The sequence below is a fragment of the Lissotriton helveticus genome, chromosome 8 (assembly GCF_964261635.1).
Source record: "Lissotriton helveticus chromosome 8, aLisHel1.1, whole genome shotgun sequence".
Classification (NCBI taxonomy): Eukaryota; Metazoa; Chordata; class Amphibia; order Caudata; family Salamandridae; genus Lissotriton; species Lissotriton helveticus.
In genome coordinates, this window is record NC_136069.1 from 50197909 (window position 1) to 50217326 (window position 19418).

At 42.0% G+C, this 19418-nt stretch overlaps 1 long non-coding RNA gene across 4 annotated transcripts in view; it reads left to right on the forward strand.

The window, feature by feature from the left end:
• Positions 1-18414, forward strand: part of LOC144772346 (uncharacterized) — a 58447-nt gene extending 40033 nt beyond the window's left edge. For 3 of the 4 annotated variants that reach the window (XR_013599723.1, XR_013599722.1, XR_013599721.1), the window contains 2 exons: positions 5353-5906; positions 17361-18414. This is a non-coding gene — a long non-coding RNA (uncharacterized LOC144772346). The remainder of the gene's footprint in view (positions 1-5352; positions 5907-17360) is intronic. The other variant, XR_013599720.1, reaches the window with a different exon arrangement.
• Positions 18415-19418: the final 1004 nt, after the last annotated feature.

The window sequence follows — 19418 nt, forward strand, 5'->3', positions numbered from 1 at the left end:
AAAAAAGCATGCAATTCGCTGGAGGCCTTGTCCCCTTTCTCCAAAACCTCTCAGCAAACCCACTGTGGCACCGGAGGGGTTGTTGGCCCCAAAGGACGTCCTTGGAGGGGGGGGGAGCAACTACCCCGCCTGTTACCGCTAGCAAGTACCACACAGTGGGATTGCTGAGGTGTTAGGAGGCCACACATTTCTCCACCACTCTGCTCCTGGCACTCTTCTGGTTGGGGGGAAAGAAGTCCACTTTACTCCTGACAAACCTTGGGGGTCAAGAAGCCCTCCTGGTACCTCATCCTGAGAGCTGGGCGGAGGACCGGCCCCCTTTCTCCACCGCTCTTCAAACGTGGCTACTACTTTAAAAAAAATAGCAATTCACTGAAGTAAACAAAGGGTACCAGGCCGTTATAGTTAGGCTGAGATTTCAACCAGAGAAATTCAGCAGTTCTTGTTAGCTAAGCTAACTAACTTGCTCCCCTTAAGTGCATTGCTTATGACATTACATCACTCATGAAAAGGTCACTGACCTCTTAAATGACATCAACTACAGAAACTGATGCACCCATTCACACCCCAATATAACCTTTCATACACCCACTCCAACTTCCACACTCAAAACCATTGACACACACATATCCGAACTTACACACCCACTCACTGATTCATAGGTTTGCACACACATCCACTCAGTGAGTTGGTGTATGAGTGACTGAGTGGGTGACTAATAAAGCCACTGATGTATCCACTCACACCCATACAGACTCTCACACACGGTCAGCCACCCTTAGAGCTACTCATACACCTACTCACTCACCCATAAAGTCAATCACACAGCCACTTACCTGATTTTTCCATTATTATTTTTGTTGACCATATTTTACTAAATCTTGCTCCAAAGAATTGCTACCTAAAATTTGCATAATTGATTAGTATAATGCTTTTTTTCAAGTTCTATTTTTTTTTGTAGACATGTTATTCTGAAAGAATAAAAAAAAAAAAAAAAAAGCACTCAGCGGCACAGCTCATCAGCTGCAGCAGCCCATAATAGCGATGATTCTCATAGCACAGATAAATGCGGGCACTCAGCGGCACAGCTCCTCAGCTGCAGCGGCCCACAATAGCGATGATTCTCATAGCACAGTAAATATGGGCTCTCAGTGGCAACAGTTCCTCAGCTGCAGCGGCCCACAATAGCGATTATTTTAGTAACCCAGGCAAATGCGGGCTCTCATCGGCAACAGCTCCTCAGCTGCGGCAGCCCAAAATAGCGATAAAGATGACTTTAAGCCCGTGTTCCCCGCAGTGGAACCAGAGGCTTTGGATTTCTCAACAGAGGCCTCACCTGCGAGTAGAATCCCCCTAAAATAGGAATTCAGCAAAGGCTGATTGGTGAAGTCTAATGTCCCTGAGACTTCAGCAGGAGGCAAGTTCAAATCAGGCCCTTGGGTAGTTGCTTCAGCAAGATGGATGAAAGTTTCAAAGCCCTTTCCCTCTAGTTACACGGACAGAGGATTGTCTTGACCTCCAGGAGTAACACACCGTGTAGGGGTTTAAGCGCAGATATTTATATCCCAAAAGTTTATATTCTCAATAGTCACAACCCCTGAATCCAGCCAGAACCAGTTTGGTGTCGCCCTAGAGCACGTTGTTTATAAGGCTGCATCCTGCCTTTCAGGAGGAATGGGTCTGCCATCAGACGCACAGTGGGAGGTGGAGCCATCATTCACCTTGCCAGGCACAGCCCTGCTCAGATCAAAGGGTCACCCCTCCCCATACTCCAACTGCAGATCTCTCTATTCAATCCAGGTCGGGCTCAGCCTGCCCTGTCCCTCCAAAACCAGACAGCCAATACATAACAGCAGAGCACACTGGAAGGCTTAGGCACCTAGTTCCAAGGGGAAAACACATTTTCTGTCGGGGTTATTCCAGTTCAGTGTAATATTCTCTGTGTTAAAGAATGCTTTTGCCACTTTCCAGTGCCTGGTAGACCCTTTTCTTTCAAGACTGGAAGAGTTGTGTGCATCCTGTGTGTGGTATGTAGCAATTCATGAGAGGACAATCTAAGGCACCTATAAGGGATGTTAATCAGGGAACAAAGTGGATCGTCGTGGCAACTTAGTGGTACAGTCCACTGTAGTCTGCCTTTCGTATAAGGTAGGGAACGTGAAGATTCACATGGTGGAGTGGAGTTGGTAGGTTTCAGGCAGAAGAGACCCAAAAAAGACAACAATATGAAGAAAAGCTGTCTGACTTAACCTTTAAGCCTGTGGTGAATAGCCCTTCAGAAAGTGAACAGAGTGCCAGAACAAGGGCAGGGAATAAACTGTCTTATAACCTAACATGTGTATTTCTAAAGCGCACGTTCATCCCCCAAAGGGGCATCTTGGCGCTGAATAACAGATGTTTATTCTTACCAAACTCCATTTTACTCATTTTATCAACCTCAGAAATGGTGAAAGGCTGAGTGAACCCACCAGGAATTGAACCTGTGACCATGAGGTCGAACACAGGCCCTTATACTGGATGCATTAGTCAACTAAGCCACCAGATCCGGCATATAGTCTGTTTCGCTTCGTCAAGTCCTGCAGTTTACTCCTATGTACTGTTGATGTGTGAACGGATGCTTTACAATTTTGTTTTAGCTATTTCACTAATAAAGTTCTTAATATAGTTTCCACTTGCTGAGCTGTACTTGTTAATATGGAAAGCTACTAATCAGCCTCTCAACTCCATATGAACTCCCACAATGCCCCTACTGTTTCTCAATTCTCTGGTAACTTAAAGTACTCCCTTTTTGAGTAAACCAATTTTCTCTCTTGATGTAATGACTTGCACTCAATCTTACATGAATTATCAGATCACATTTATGATTTTAGGATGTATCTTTTGAGTTAACATTTCTCACACTTCTGTATGAAAATGATCTCAGTGCTGCATGGATTCTGGAACAGCATTGAAAATACTTTGGATAATTAAAAAAACATCTTCTAGGACATTGTCTCACTGCATGGTTACTTGGGTGACTTTCAACAATGGCCATTGAGTACTATTTTCACATTTCTCAAAGTAGCTGCAGACCATGCATTACATGCCAGTGTAGACATTAGTTTGGCTGAAGATGGTTTTCTCATTAAATCCCCTCCAACCTTAAAGTTGCATATAGTGAAGACTGACTTTCTTTCCCAATCTTCTCCTCTGCCTCATGTTGAATAATCTTCAGTTGATGAGTGCTTTGTTTAATAACTGCTTTTATTAATTGTGCATTACTTTGACCAGTTATTTTACTGTGGACAATCATCTGGGATTTAGTATGTTTGTCCTCTGTTGCTTCTGCCATGGGGTACCCATTAATAGTAATGTTCCAGCATTACAGGGAGGATTTTATAGTTTTTAAAACGAGACATGCTGTTGCTACAATATGTATGGGCCCGTAAAGATTTCCTTTCTCAGTAAAGCTCATCTCTCTGCATGAAATGGAAGTTCTTCAATCCTTTGTGTAGTCCCAAATGGTGCTCGCTATTACTCTGTTAATAGGTATTCTCTCTTGTATGGCACCAAAATATCATCCACTTGTATTGATTCTCAAGTGACAGTGACCATATCATATCACCTTCCAGGCAGTAAACGAGTCTTCTAGTTGTATACTGCATTGCATTCCGGTTAGTGACCAGGGAGTGCTGCTGGCTGCCTCGGGGTGTTTCCACACAATGTCAAGGTCTCAAGGCTTTCAGTCATCCTTGGATGACATGATTCCGGTACTGTCTTCTGGTCCATCTTTAAGATGGTGTAGTGTAACTTACACATCACGTCCAATGTGCACTTGTATGTAAAAAGGTCATATATGGATAATTCCAACTTTGATGGCTGGGTGGCAGTGTCTTCGCCCAGAGCTGTTTGGGGCTTAAGCATTTTGTAGAGTGGTATCATGCCTTTTGCTGAGTGATTAGAGATAGGCCGTGTGTGGTGTTGATCACTGCATGGACTGTTTGATGTGTTATTGTTCTGTGATAGTAATACAGATATGTCTTTGGTTGATGCCTTTGGTGGGTCTGTGCACTTCCATCGAAAGTACTTTGGTGAGGGGAGAAGTAAACGGAGGTGTCCACAGTGAAATGTGATACTGCAACATGAGAAATCTAATCTACATATTCTTGTGAAATTTCTACTTCAACTGGGAGACTATTTGAGATATTACTGTCTTTCTTGATGGATTACTTGGGATGTACAAAAAAGACTAGGTTACTTTTGAACTGGGAGCCCTAAGAATCTGTTCTCTGCCCTCACCACATAAGTGATTTGAAGCCGGACACCCTGGAGTAGGTATTGTGCTGCCACATTTGTATTTTTATTAGTCCGTTTGTGCCCTGAGGAAGGTGAACCGTTATTCCGTCTTTCATGGAAATGTGCGCCAGCATGAACTAAACCTAATCAGTTGATTGGATGACAGGAATGGTGGCCACAACAGCTCTACAGTAAGGATATATACTATTAGGGGGAGAAGAATAGTAGTTAAAGTATACAATGAGCTATAAATATATAAAGAATTGCATATTTGGAGACCACATTTCTATATGCATGATCGATGAAAATGATATATCATGATGATTATGAAATTTAGTTCTCTGTGGATTGTTCTAAAATATATGTATTGACGTATTTTTATGATGTTTGAATGGAGTATGTGAGGTATGAGTGTTTGATTTTGAGAGGGATAGCAGGGTGCAAAACAATGGAAAAAAGCAATTTTACATCCATGACCAAATGAATGTTATTAATGTATTCTGGGGTTGTCCAATAAATGATGAATTGTTAATGTTTACCTACACATTTATGATTTTCTACTTTGTGACTGCGTGCATGTGGGGAGGCAGGTGTGTTTTTTCAGATTTGTGTGCAGTGAATGAATGCATGTATTTGCACTGTTGAATTGAGTAACGGTAACATGTTTTCAGCACTTACAAATTGGGTAAGTGCATTGTAATCTTTCCTGTTTCTTTTGTTTATGGTGTCTCATAATGGTTAGCATAGTTGCTAGAGATTTGTTAACCCATTATATGACTTCTCTATGCTACATTAAATGTATATACAGTGATCTGATGTGATTTCCACTAGTTAAGTGTGAGAAGTGTACTTTTTCTTCTGCTTGACTTATTTTGATTGCTAGTGCTGTTCGGATTGACAGAAGTCACCAATATTTTGGATCTTTGTTCTGTCTATTATGTTCTGTGTGCATCACATCTCCTTGGCAAGAGCTATTAGGAGCAATGTAATAGTCAACTACATAGCTTGGGTCTCATGTGTTGTGTGTGAGCTGATGTGTCTAATGCTTATGTAAATGTTATTGTTCTCTTATTACAGGCAAAGGACTTTATCCCAAAATGGATTCATTGGCGACATTGTATATTTGACTTTACAGTTGACAAACTGCCTCACTTGCGTGTATTCTCAAACACTGAAGACTGCAATATAGATCAGGAAGATATTAACTCTGTGTACAAAAGATGTTCGCTGTTGGTGTTGCACATCAGTGTTGACTAAACCTGTGCTCGTGCTTCATTCTGTGTACATCTCTCCTGTATGGATACTCCATGCCATTCCAGATTTGCCTTATGAGTAAAGTTCATTCCACATTCAGTGCAGAAAAATGGTGTCTCCTATCCGTGAATTCCCCATTGAAAAGGAAGAACTGAATTTTTAGTAAAGCTCTTCTCACACTCAATACAGTGAAAGGGTGTCATGCCTGTTGTGAATAATGTGAAAGGCAACAGTGGTGTTCTGAGTTAAGGTTCTTTACCACACATGGTGCAAATTCTAAGGTGACATTGTAATTTTGACTTTGCAGCAGAACTCTTCAAACACTTTGCAATGAATGAATCCCGCCACCATATGGATTCTCAGATGTCTCGCATGAGGTAAATGGTCAGGAAAATTCCATACAAATCTTTTGAACTTTTTCTTTCTTTAGTCTGGTTTAAGGCTGGGCATGTGAAGCTCTTCTTTCACCAACGTATACTTATGTGGACTGTTCGCTAGTTTATTTGTCTGTCATATTATGACAAGAAAAATAAAAAAGCAATGTCAGATTAAAATAATTATTACATTTTTGTTTATTATGTTATGGAAATTTTATTTAATACAGACAGAAAACTATATTCTATAGTGCCTATGTCGTAAAGTGTTAATTACAAATACGCTTACAACTGCATTTGTAATGGTCAACGGCTGGACACTGCAATGAGACAACCTGTAACTGACAAGAGTCAGGCTTGTAGTAGACAAGCCATGGAGTTCAATGAGCACCAGGTGCCTATCTGTCAATAAATTCAAAGATATGCAAATGTTGGAACAGTCTTGTGACAGGAAAGCTTTGAACATCATACCTGAAGCTCAATCCCGATAAAACGGAACTTGTGGTTGCGGGTGGTTGCTCCAGTCCCTGGAGCGCTCTATTTTGGCCCCCTTCCTTCGGTCCTCCCCCCACCCCAGTCCCATCTGTTAAGACTCTAGGTATTAAGCTAAATGACAAACTCACTATTCACTCCCAGATAGGTTCGGTGGTTTCTTCTTGCTTTCTCACCCTCCGCACTATCCGTTCCATCTCTCGCTTTTTTTCTTTCTCTGCACTCAAACTGATCATGTCCGCACTGGTCCTGTCCCGCCTGGACTACGGGAATGTCTTGTTCAATGGCATCCCTCAGTACAGCCTGCGCAAGCTACAACTGGTGCAGAACCAGGCGGCCCGCCTTGCCTTCGGTCTCCCCAAATTCCATCATACCTCTCCCCTCTTGAAGACCCTTCACTGGCTTCCTGTCCGGGAACGCACCTTGTTCAAACTAGGCTGCATGGCTTTTCAGGCCAGGGCTGGCCTGGCCCCTACCTTCATATCTTCAGCCATCAAATCTTACGTTCCCGGCAGAGACCTTCGTTCTTCGGCTCAACATCTTTTAGTTGTCCCTCGTTACAGGAAAAAAAAACAGGGTGGCTCTAAATTTTCTTATCTTGCCCCTGTATTCTGGAATTCCCTCCCCTTCCATCTTAGGTCCCTCACCCAGTATGCCACTTTTCGCAAATCCCTGAAAACATTTTTATTTACTCAGGCCTTTCTGTCTTAAACCTCTTTGTCCCTTCCCCCAGCTTATGTCTCAGCGTTTGACTCTGCCAAGTAGGCTGCTTGCTATCTCAGCGCCAAGAAACCGCACAGGTGTATGTCGCGCTCTATAAATACTTTAAACTTAAACTTAAACCTGATAAACTGTGGTACTTAACATTCTGAATGGTAAGCACAGGCAGTATAGTGACCGGTTTCAGTGAATCAGGCAAGCTGTGAGTATTTACAGCGATTACTCTGGTCCTACAACAGCTGACAGTACAGGATTAAAGCACTGGTCATATACATAGTAGGTTATAATGTCCGTGAACATGAAGCAACAGTCATTTCAAAAGCTTTAGCGTTTTCGCGTAAGGAACGTTACCTCAACTAGGTCAGTGGTAGAAAAGGATGCTGATCATTCTCTCCTTTACGATCTCACTTAAAATCAGGGCTCGAAAAATCCACCCACCCGCTCGCATTTGTGAGTCAGATTTAATTAGGGAGAGCTATTTTTAGGTCCTAGTCACCCTTTCTAGCTAGGAAAATAAACTGACTTTTGACCTCTCTCTGAAAGCAGAGGAAATGTGACAAGATTTAAAGGCCTCTTTATTGCTCAAAAAGTGACTGAGCAATAAAAATGCCTTTAAATCTTGTTAAATTGTCACATTTGCTCAGCTTTCAGAGAAAGAGGTCAAGTGCATTTCAGTTAGGTCCAGTAGATTTTGTAGGTTACTTTACCGCATGTCTAGTAAAAATTAAATGAGTTTTCGAGCCCTGCAAATGGATAAATGCTTATATAATGTACTTTAATTGAGTAGAGATACAAAAACAAGTTGGTCCGTAATCAAGATTATGAAAAGTAGGTTTATAACCTACTTCCTTTTTTTTCAAATGTATTTATTGCATTTTGATATAAAGGAAATCAAATACAGCACATAAAACAAAGCAGATCACAGGATCCGTAATGATACTCATACGATTACAAAAAGCAAATAAAGGAACGCAGAGTTGTCCCAATGTAGTGCTGCACTCCATCTTCTAGGTATTAATTTATAAATATACATAGAGGCACAGCATTACCCAATAGTCGTTCCTGCTAACGTGGCCATAATCATTCAGGAAGGTGTACATAGTCACATACAATAAGTCTACTCATCATTATATTGTTCTGACATTTGGTATTGTGTGTAGCGACCCCAGAACCACTTCAGTCGGCTGCATAGGGGAAGCATCTCGTTATAAACCTCCGATTTGGGTGTTACAATACAGCATATCTTTTTCCAGCTCTGGTACAGGGCCACGCATCCATCTCATTGCTAGTCTACGCTTTGCGAGTAGGAGGCCCATAGCAATTAATTTACGAATATTTTTCTGGAGGGTTTTCGTGTAGCCCAACAATGCCAATAGGGGATCTGGAGAAAGGGAGAGACCTACAATATCATTAAGGACCTGAAAAATATTGCTCCACAACACCACCACCGAGGGGCATGTCTAAGTCAAATGAGAAAAATCAGCGCCTGGCATGTTGCATCTGTCGCATCAATCGGAGTCCCTTAAGCCATACTGGTGGAGGCGCTGGGGGGTGTAGTGGACCCGGTTTAAAAATGTAAAATGGGCTAGCCTATAGCCGCCATTAAGGGAGACTTTACGTGTGGCTTTACAACAAAAGAACCAGATAGTCTGTGAGTGTGATTCTGTGTCCGTCTGCCAAGCCAGTCGCGCTTTCGTGAAAGAGGTTGTCTTAGCCAGCAGTGTTGAAGTATAAAGACGTGAAATGAGACTAAACAGGCGATTGTGAGCGCAATAGTATGGACAGGGGCGGTCTCTCCAATGGCTCTCCCAGTATAGCTCGCATTGCATGACGAGTTATAGAAAAAGAAATTGTGTTAGTGCAGTGGGCATCGCTAAGTCAGCAGTCACTTCTCCCACGTCCCCAACCCGCCCTTTCTAAATAGATCAATCTTCTCCTGAATGTGCAGATCCTTCAGTGAGCGCAAAGTTCCACGCTCAGAGCTGAGTGCGAACCAGTAACACCACTCCAACTGTAATGGAGGTGAGTATAAAAAAGCGCCTGAAAACATTTTAAGGATTACATGCCATGCATGAACTGTGGAGTTCAGAGTCCAGCACCCCGCAGCGCCTATGAGGAGCTTTAGTCCAGAATCGAGGTAAGGGGTCCGGGGGCTGCAGCCACTCTTTCGATCTGGAGGTGAAGTTGGTCATGTGGGCCATGGACTTAAGAATGGGCGTGCATGGCCTGTGCTATCCTATAATACAATTCCACGTTAGGTGTGCCGAGACCCCCTGCTGTGTGCATCAACATAAGGATATCTAATGCAACTCGCTGAGTTTTACCCGCCCACGCCAGCTTAATCATCAACGCGTGCAACTCCCTAAACTTGTTATAACCTACTTCTATTTTATTGCACTCGCTTGTTCTTCCTTGGTATTAATTTTGAGGAATATTATTAAAGTAGTCAAGCCCTTTTGTGCAGCTCACAACCCTACTTCTTCTATTGGTAACATATGGCACCTTCAGATGTCTGCCTGGTCTTTACTCTCGTCCATCGTATTTAAGCAGATCTCTAACTGCCTTTCTGCTAAGCCTCCCCAGACTGTCCTTCAACTTTGCCATCTACTGCTGTTAGATCTTCATTTACTTCAGGCAATTTGTTTTTTCTATACCAATGAACATGGGATACAATACTCGCAAACCCAATGGTTTATCCTAGATTCCAAAGTAACAAAAAAAACACTGAATGTGGATGTCACTCCTGCAGTCCCTATTCCATGACATTAATTGAATTGTCTTTTTGTGACACAATGGGTCAGAATTTTCATGCATTCGAATTTTTTTTAGAATGTATTTGAATTCATAATACTTTCATCAAATTTATATTTTTGGATAGAAAATATTTTTCTCATTTGAAGTGAGATGATAAATTCTGAATACTAATTTTTGCTTCTTGCAGGTTATGTACAACCATAAAGATATTTAGCAATTTTACATCGTAACATACATTTTACTTTGATCTGCAGAGATTTATTCAGTACTTCATGTGGCATTATTGATTTTGATATGAGATGTCGGACGGTTGTACAAAAGGGTACCACGTTTAGTTCAGTTATTTTGTCAAGTACGGCAATTGATCCTAAAGGTGCATCATGGTGCTCAACAAAAGTACCCAAGCAAAAGAAAAAACTTTGCTAGTTGAAGGCAGTTTCAACTAATGGGAGGGCTAGCAAAACACACAAGATGATGGACGGAATGTTGCACAATGGCAAAACATTCACCCCCAGTCACAGATCTGGGTTTAATCCATAGTTATTTTGCTCACCAAGCCACCCCAGTTCAGATATGGCCAGTCCTGTTGAGTGAACAACTATGTCTTTGAAGCTGTTCTAAATTTGTCTGGATCAATTATCTGCCTCAAATATAGAGGTGTAAGGAGTTTAACCTTTTGACTGCAGCGACTGAAAAAGTATGTCTCCAGTAGGTCTTCAGTCAAACTCTGGGGACTGTCCAAATGAATTTGTATTTGATATCAAGAGACGTGGGGACTAATGTACACTAAAATGAGACCAGATGAGAGCAATAAGGAGCAAACCTTGTTTTGTGCACATCACATTGATCTGAATACAATATTGTCTTTCACAGAGAGGCAATGTAACCGTGCCAAACCTAGAGAAACATAGCCTAAGTCTTAGCACCACTCTGGCTCCATAGATTGCAAGCAGTTAAAGCTTGTGGTTCACGTAGGCAGGCAGACCAAGGTAGAATTGATTGTAGTAATCTTATAATATGTAACCTTGTGAGCAGATGTAATCTGCCGTAACACGTTTCAGGGTTCGTAATTGCAAGCAGTTCTTTATCGGGAAATTACCTGGTCCCCAGAGACAGGGCAGTGTCAAATTTATATTTCCGAGTTCTTTAAACAAGCACATAAGGGTGCCTTGTGTAATGTAATGTAATGTAAAGATTTATTTGTACCGCGCAACTATCGCTCCAAAGAGCATCTTGGCGCCCACTTGTGTAGCTGATAAGATAGGAACCTTACACTAGGGATCTGGCGATAGTGTCTGGAAGAGTGAAGATCCAGGTTTTTAGTTGCTTCCTGAATTCAGTTTCTTTGTCCAGCGCTCTTATGCAGGGAGGAAGGGTGTTCCATGCTTTTGCACCTAATATCGCAAAGGATTTGCCTCCACGAGTCTTAAGCCTGAATGGTTGAACTGCCAGAAGATTGGCATTGGACGAGCGGAGAATTCGAGTTGGGTGATATCTGGTGAATTTTTTCCGCAGATACAGTGGTCCACGTTGATGAAATGCTCTGAAGGTGATGAGCAATATTTTGAATAGAGTTCTTTTAATGATAGGTAGCCAGTGTAGAGTTTTAAGGGCTTCTGTCGCTGATGATCTTCTGGGCCACTTTAATATGAGTTTAGCCGCCGAATTCTGGACCATTTGGAGCCTGTGGGTGACCTCCTTGTTGGTGCCTGCATATAGTCCGTTACAGTAATCTAGATGAGATGTAACCAGTGCGACCACCACTGTTTTCCTGGCTTCCACGGGAAGGAGATCGAAGAACTTTCTCAGACTCTTTATAACACCAAAGCATGTACCTGCCACTTTCAGTGCCTGCTGTTTAAAGGACAGATTACTATCAAAAGTCACTCCCAGGTTGCGGGCCGTGTTGGCAGTATTAGGTGGAATTTCTGCTTTCTCCGGCCACCACAGTCTGGGTATGAATTCGTTGTTTGAGCCCATCGGTATTATCTCCGTCTTCCCGGTGTTACATTTCAAATGATTAGTTCGCATCCAATCAAAGGTCGCCGTAAGGCAGCCTTTGAGATTCTCTTCCCAGTCTTGGTTGTCTTTGTCCATGGTCAGGATCAATTGCGTGTCGTCGGCATAGGCTATGGCTTCTATGCCAAACGAAGCAATCAGGCTAATTAGGGGTGCGGTGTAGACATTAAACAATGTCGGGCTAAGACTAGAGCCCTGGGGTACTCCTGTCGTGAGTCTTCTCTCCCTAGATTGAAATTCTCCTAACGTCACTACTTGTCTCCTTCCACTCAGGAAGTTCTTGAGCCATTCAAGCGCCACGCCAGTGATGCCAAAGGATTTCAGACGGTCTATCAGAATGATATGTGAGACCGTATCGAAGGCCGCCGATAGGTCTAGTAAAATCAGGACGGCCTTCTTCCCTTGGTCTAGGGCTGTGCGGATGGTATCTGCAGTATACAAAAGGGCAGACTCCGTTGAATGCTGTGCTCTAAAACCTGCCTGGTTGGTTGGGATGCCATGCTTCACTCTCTTCTAAGAATCTGGTCAGTTGTTGATTGACCATGGATTCAGTGATTTTGCAAAGAGCAGGAAGTAGAGAAATGGGACGCAAATTAGATAATGTGGAAGGGTCAGGGAGCTGTTTCTTTTGAAGGGGTCTCACTGCCGCTATTTTCCACTCTGAGGGGACATTGGCTGTGGCCAGGGAGTTGTTTACAATGTCATTAATGACAGGGTTAGCGACCTCCACAATAAGGTGCAGAAGTTTAATAGGGCAGGGATCAAATGGAGAACCCGATTTGGTGCGGAGAATAGTCTGTCGAGATTCCTCTAAGCTGACAGGTTGGAAGCTCGTCAATTGTTTCTCTACCAGTCTCTTCTTTCCATTAGCTTCATCACTAATCTGGTTAGGGATTACGAAGTCCCTGGTCAGGCCTTGTACTTTAGCTTCAAAGTAGTCGGCAATGGCCTCGCACAGAGTCTCTGAGGGCGGGATTTCTTGTGTTAAGAAGTCAGGTTTATTAAAACCCCTAACGATGTTGAAGATGGTTTTCTGTTTATTATTTGCAGCCTCGACTGCCTTACAGTAATAGTTTTTTTTTGCCAACTTAATATGTTCATGGTATTTTTTCCTGGTAGCGTTATATTTAGTGCGTTCTAACATGCAGTAGTTCTTACGCCATCTGCGCTCTGCTCTGCGTAGTTCTCCTTGTCTTGTTTTAAGGTCTTGGTTAAACCATGGGGCTGACTGCTTCTTTTTTTTGCCTTTGGTCTTCCTCTTGTTTCCCTGCCCCCCCATTCTTTTTAGTACGTTCATCCATTCCTTGAACGTATTAGGGTCCGTATTCAGAGATCCTATCTTATTAGGTCTACATTCCATTGCCCATCTAGTGAGGTCTGGGTGTGCTATTAGTTCCTTCCATTCTTCATGGGTGGACTGAAATTGCTGATTATAATTTTGACATTTCTTGTTATGTTCAAGCGTTAGAGTAAACGGTATAAGCGCGTGATCTGTCCATACCTGAGGTTTAGGTTGTTCACATCTTAAGGTGCTTATGTTAGTCGCGATACAGTCAAGCATGTGTCCTGCATCGTGAGTGGACTGGTTACCATTGATCACTAAGCCAAGAACTTCCATGGTCTCCCTAAATGATACAGCAGCGTTATCTGATCTATTTTCTAAATGAATATTTACATCCCCCATGACCGTGAAGTTAGAGTACTTTAGTACCAAAGGACTGAGTGCTCCTCCTATTGTTTCTAAGAAAGCTTTACAAGATCCTGGTGGTCTATAAATTACTGCACCAGCAAAAGTGAAGGTGTCATTAATTTTTATGCAAAAACCCATTCCTTCAGCTTCTTTAAGATCTTGTAGCTCTAACACTGAGCATGAAAGAGTGTCCCTGTAGATGACAGCCACTCCCCCTCCCCGTTTATCTTCTCCTCTATCTTTCCTAAGAATGGTATAACCCGGAGGCAGAGCTTGTACCACATCTGGGGTGCAGCCTAGTTTCAGCCATGTCTCAGTAATGCATAGTAGATCCAATTTTTCCTCAAGTATAAGATCATATATATCCTGAGCATGTTTAGGCATTGATCTAGCGTTTATTAGGCCTCCGGATAGGAATTTCACTCTAGGAGTCATATTAGAAGTTTGTATCCAGGTGAAAGTATTACCACAGTGCTGACAGATGGCAGGGCCAGACCACATAGAGGGATCTAATTTATGTCTATCACATACAGGCGCATTATGTAGGGAAAGTAGCTCCTGTCTTGTGTAGATCTTACGTGTGGCTGTTGGAACAGTAAACCTCGCCGTTGGCCCGTCCGAGGCGCGGACGGGCGCAGACGGGCCGGACTCTGGCTCGACTCCGGCTCGACTACGGCGCTCCCGCTGCGCGTTACCGCTGCGCGTGTTCATGGCAGCTTTTTATGCACCCCTCGTGCGCCGGCCTGAGCACTAGAGCGCTCGGCAAATGGCGGCGCCACAAGTGTCTACCTCCCACCCAAGATGTCAGCTGGGTATATGGTGGTAGCGCTGGTAAATGTTACGTGCAAGTTAATCTAGACAACATCTATTAGAAGCATGGAATTACAGTGGATTTCGAGTGAGTTTTAAAATGATTGGTGACAAAAACAGGAAATTTTAAAAATAGATTAAACACAGCATGAATTCGAGCACTATTGAGCACAAGTGCCTCTGATGCCTAGCGTGATGAAATCGGCACTTCCAAGGGCGATCCCGACCTGGAAAGCTCTCTTTTATGCACCCCTCGTGCGCCGGCCTGAGCACTAGAGCGCTCGGCAAATGGCGGCGCCACAAGTGTCTACCTCCCACCCAAGATGTCAGCTGGGTATATGGTGGTAGCGCTGGTAAATGTTACGTGCAAGTTAATCTAGACAACATCTATTAGAAGCATGGAATTACAGTGGATTTCGAGTGAGTTTTAAAATGATTGGTGACAAAAACAGGAAATTTTAAAAATAGATTAAACACAGCATGAATTCGAGCACTATTGAGCACAAGTGCCTCTGATGCCTAGCGTGATGAAATCGGCACTTCCAAGGGCGATCCCGACCTGGAAAGCTCTCTTTTATGCACCCCTCGTGCGCCGGCCTGAGCACTAGAGCGCTCGGCAAATGGCGGCGCCACAAGTGTCTACCTCCCACCCAAGATGTCAGCTGGGTATATGGTGGTAGCGCTGGTAAATGTTACGTGCAAGTTAATCTAGACAACATCTATTAGAAGCATGGAATTACAGTGGATTTCGAGTGAGTTTTAAAATGATTGGTGACAAAAACAGGAAATTTTAAAAATAGATTAAACACAGCATGAATTCGAGCACTATTGAGCACAAGTGCCTCTGATGCCTAGCGTGATGAAATCGGCACTTCCACTTGTGGCCTAGCGAAGAACGCCAAGAGGGTCTTAGAAAGGGCAAGATCTGGCCAGACCTTGATTTTATTACTGATCAGTTTTAGATGGTTGGCACTTATCCTGTTCTCCACGTAGCAAGGCAGTAATGACCTAATCACAGTCCTGACATACACCTCGATCTTCTGTATAATCCGAGCATCTCCTGCATAAAAGAGCAAGTCATGAGGTCGGCAGGAATGAATAAGATGGACTAATTGGATCATATACAGAAAAATAAAGGCAACACCACAATCCACGGTTCTGACTTTTGATGCAAACTGAGACCACAATACAAAACGTTCTGTTGGACAAAAAAACTGGAGACTCGAGCGCATTGTTGCAGTTGCCTAATTCAAAAAACCTATTGAGAAGGTTGTGATGGTTGACCATATCAAAGGCCTGTGGGAGGTCTAAATTGACGTGGCTTGCAGATATGATCAGCACAGCAGCAAAGCTCTATTGTCCCAGGTTTCTGCTGACCAACCTTGAGGGGGTTTTGGTAGTAAATACCCCCAGCCCTGGAGCATAGGTAAAAGTATTTGACCCAATCACTGAACTCTATTTGGATTCTAAAGTGAAACTGAAAATTCTTCAGTTGAGTGAAAGCCTTATATGAACTGGACTATGTCTTTGTGTGCTATTAATGATTTTCACTATCAGTAGTACTACTTTTACATTTCTCGTGTTTTTTGAGGCAAAAAGCAGACTTTGTATTGAGGTTTTTAGATCATGAAAATGTCCTTTTTCCGTAAAGCTCCTCTCACTTCTTGAAAGTATAGTTCTTCAGTGCCCTGTGAATCCCAAAAGGTGCTTAGTATTACTCAATTATTAAGGTATTTTCTCTCGTTTGGTGTCAAAATATAATTCACTTTTCTTAAGTCTCAGATGATGGAAAAAATATCTCTAATCAAGTCAAGTCAAAAGATCTTTATTCGGATAGTAGAACATCCATAAAAGTACATTTCAAACACGACAAAGCATGATTGTACAGAATAAAGTATAAACATTTAACTCCTATATCCGTGCTGGTAAAGGATTCTGTTGTTTATATTCAGTTGAAACTATAAATTTAGCTTTAAATAAAGCATTTCTCAAACTTGGTGCAAAGGAAAGAACTTGACCCTCCAATGGATTTTTAGGTGATATTGAAGAATGTTCAGTTAATTCTATTAAATCGGTACAGCCTTCTCTTAGTGTGGCCGGGGAGCGCTGCTGGCTGGGTAATAGTTCGTTTCCACACAAATTCAAGGTTTCCTGATGGTGCCATTATTTAAATATTGTGTTTTGGTCCATCTCCAAGATGGTGTAGTGGAAGTTACATGGCATGATGTCAGATGTTGCATTCATATGAAAAGACAGTGTGGTCATGTATGCATAGTGCCACCTTAGTGACTGAGTGAGTCCTGTTAGGTGGCTGGTTGGTAGTATCTTAGCCCTGAGCTGTTTATATGTGATTTGCTATTGACGAGGTGTAGCCAGAGGACTTAAGAATTTCTTAGACTGGTAGCATGCCTGTTGCTGAATGAAGACAGAGGCTGAGCTTGGTGTTGATCACTAGGTGGACTGTTTATTCTGTTTAATGTGTTATTATTATGTGCTAATGATACAGGTAAGTCTTCGGTGGGTGTTGCTGTTGGTGTCAGTGTCATGTAGTGAGTGGATTCATGTGAGTACTGTTGAATTGGTCAATAGTAACATGTAAGTGAAGCATATTCCAGCCTGTATCTTTTGTTTATGCTGTCTCCTAAGGGCTAGCACAATAGCTAGAGATTTGATAGCCCCTTGTATGGCTTCTTTGCTTCTTTGAATGTATGTCAAATTAGCTTTGATATTATTGCCACTGGGTGCGATGTGCACCTTTTTCTGTGTGACAGCTAGTGCTTTAGGATTGAAAACTCAACAATATTCATATTGGTGTTCTGCATGCTATATCTATTGTATTATGTTGTGTGTACTATATCTTTGTGGCAAGAGCTGATGTGATAATCCACTGCATAGCATGTTTCCTGTGTTGGATGTGTATGAGCAGATGTGTCTAATGCCTGTGCACATTTGTTGTTTCTCTGTCTTTGCAGGCAAAAGACTTATTACAATGTGGAGTCCACGATGATGCTGAACATTTGGATTTAACAAAGCTTTTCTTGCTCTTGAAGTAAATGAAATACAAATTCTTAGATAAGACTGAAGATTGCAATATGGATTAGGAAACAGTTAGTCCTCTATCTAGTGAAGGGACTTTTACCACAAGGGATTTCTCAGTGTTGACTTAATTTCCTGTGCTCAGCAGGGCATCCCTCTGGTGTCTACTCCCATGCCATTCAAGAACTGCCTTATGAGTAAAGCTCATCCCACATTCAGTACAGTGAAATGGGTTTGTCCCTTCCATGTTTCCCCATTGACAATGCAGAACTGAATTTCTAGTAAAGCTCATCCCACATTCAGTACAGTGAAATGGTGTCTCCCCCTCCATGTTTCTCCATTGACTAAGCAAAAACTGACTTTCTAGTAAAGCTCATCCCACATTCAGTACAGTGAAATTGTCTCTCTCTCTCTGTTTCTCCATTGACAATGCAGATCTAAATTTCTAGTAAAGCTCTCCTCACATTCATTGCAGTGAAATGGCATTTCCCCTTCCATGTTTCCCAATTGACAATGCAGAACTGTATTTCTGGTAAAGCTCCTCTCACATTCAGTACAGTGAAATGATGTCATGCCTGTTGTGAATACGGTGAGGACTCTGGACATCAGCATATTGCAAAAGGTTCTTACCACAGATGTTCTCTCTGGTGACTTTGTAATTTTGACCTTGCAGTAGAAGTATTTCTGCACTTAGTGCATTGAATGACCACCACTTCTATAAGGCTTCTCTGATTTTTCACATGAGGTAACTAGTTGACAAAATTCCAGAAGTTTTTTGACCATTTTCATTCTTTGGTTTGGTTTAAGGCTGGATTTGTGAATAGAGTTCTTTCACCTAAGCATTCCGATGTGGATCTTTCTCTGGTTGATTTGTCGTGTGTAATATAACCAGAAAAATGAAAAACACAATGTCAGATTGTATTCTTTTTATATATTTTTAAAAATGTATGTTATAGAAGTGTTTTACAATAAAGAAGCAAAACTGTTATACACTGCGTATGTCGTAAAGAATTCTTTGAATGTGCCTATAATGGCATTTGTAATAGCCAAAGGCTGTACATGACATGCTAGTCATCTGATGGGTACCGAACACTCAATCAGCTGATAAATGCTGTTCAATGAGTGCATAAGCCAGGCAGTCAGTAAATCCAAATAAATGTCAAACCATCATGTGACTAAAGTTTGAAAGATCTATGGCAGTTACGAGTGTGAATGGTAAACACAAGCAGTTTAGTGACCGGTTTCAGTGACTCATGCATGCTGGGTATTGGCTGCAGTGACTCCAATTCTACAATGGCTGACACTTCAGATTAAAGCCCACTTCATAGAGTCCAGTGATAATCAAGAATCATCTGACATTTGAAAAGCACAAGCACTTTACACTTAAGGAACGCTACCGCCACTAGGTCAGTGATAGAAAAATAGGCTGACAATTCTTGTCGCTTCATCTCATAAAATTAATAGATGCTTGTATAATTTACTTTGGGTATATAGATGCACAAATAAGTAGGTCAGTAATCAAATGCTTATGGGAAGATGGTTTATACTTCCGATTCATTGCACTCGCCAGTTCTGTCTTCTTTATAATGGGGAATAATAATTAAAGCAGCCAAGCACTTCTATGTGACTCATGAACCTGCTCTTTACTATTCGTAACATGGAATCTTTAGATTCTGTTTGCTGTCCTTCTTTTTATTTATTTTTTTATTTTAAGTCTATCCTCAATTGCCATCATGCTAAGCATTCCCAGACATTCCTTCAAATTTGCCATGTCTGGCTGTTGAAACTACCTGTATGGGAAGATGCATACCAATGGGCCTGGATAGAGTGTTCTCAAACCCAATAACTTATCTTACATTCCAAAGTTAAACAAAACACTGAAGGATGGCATTCCTACAGAATCATTATGCTTCTATTTTTAATGGACATTTTTTATGACATGCCAATGGGTCAGAATTTTCTTGTATTCAAATGTTTTCTAAAATGTGTTGGAA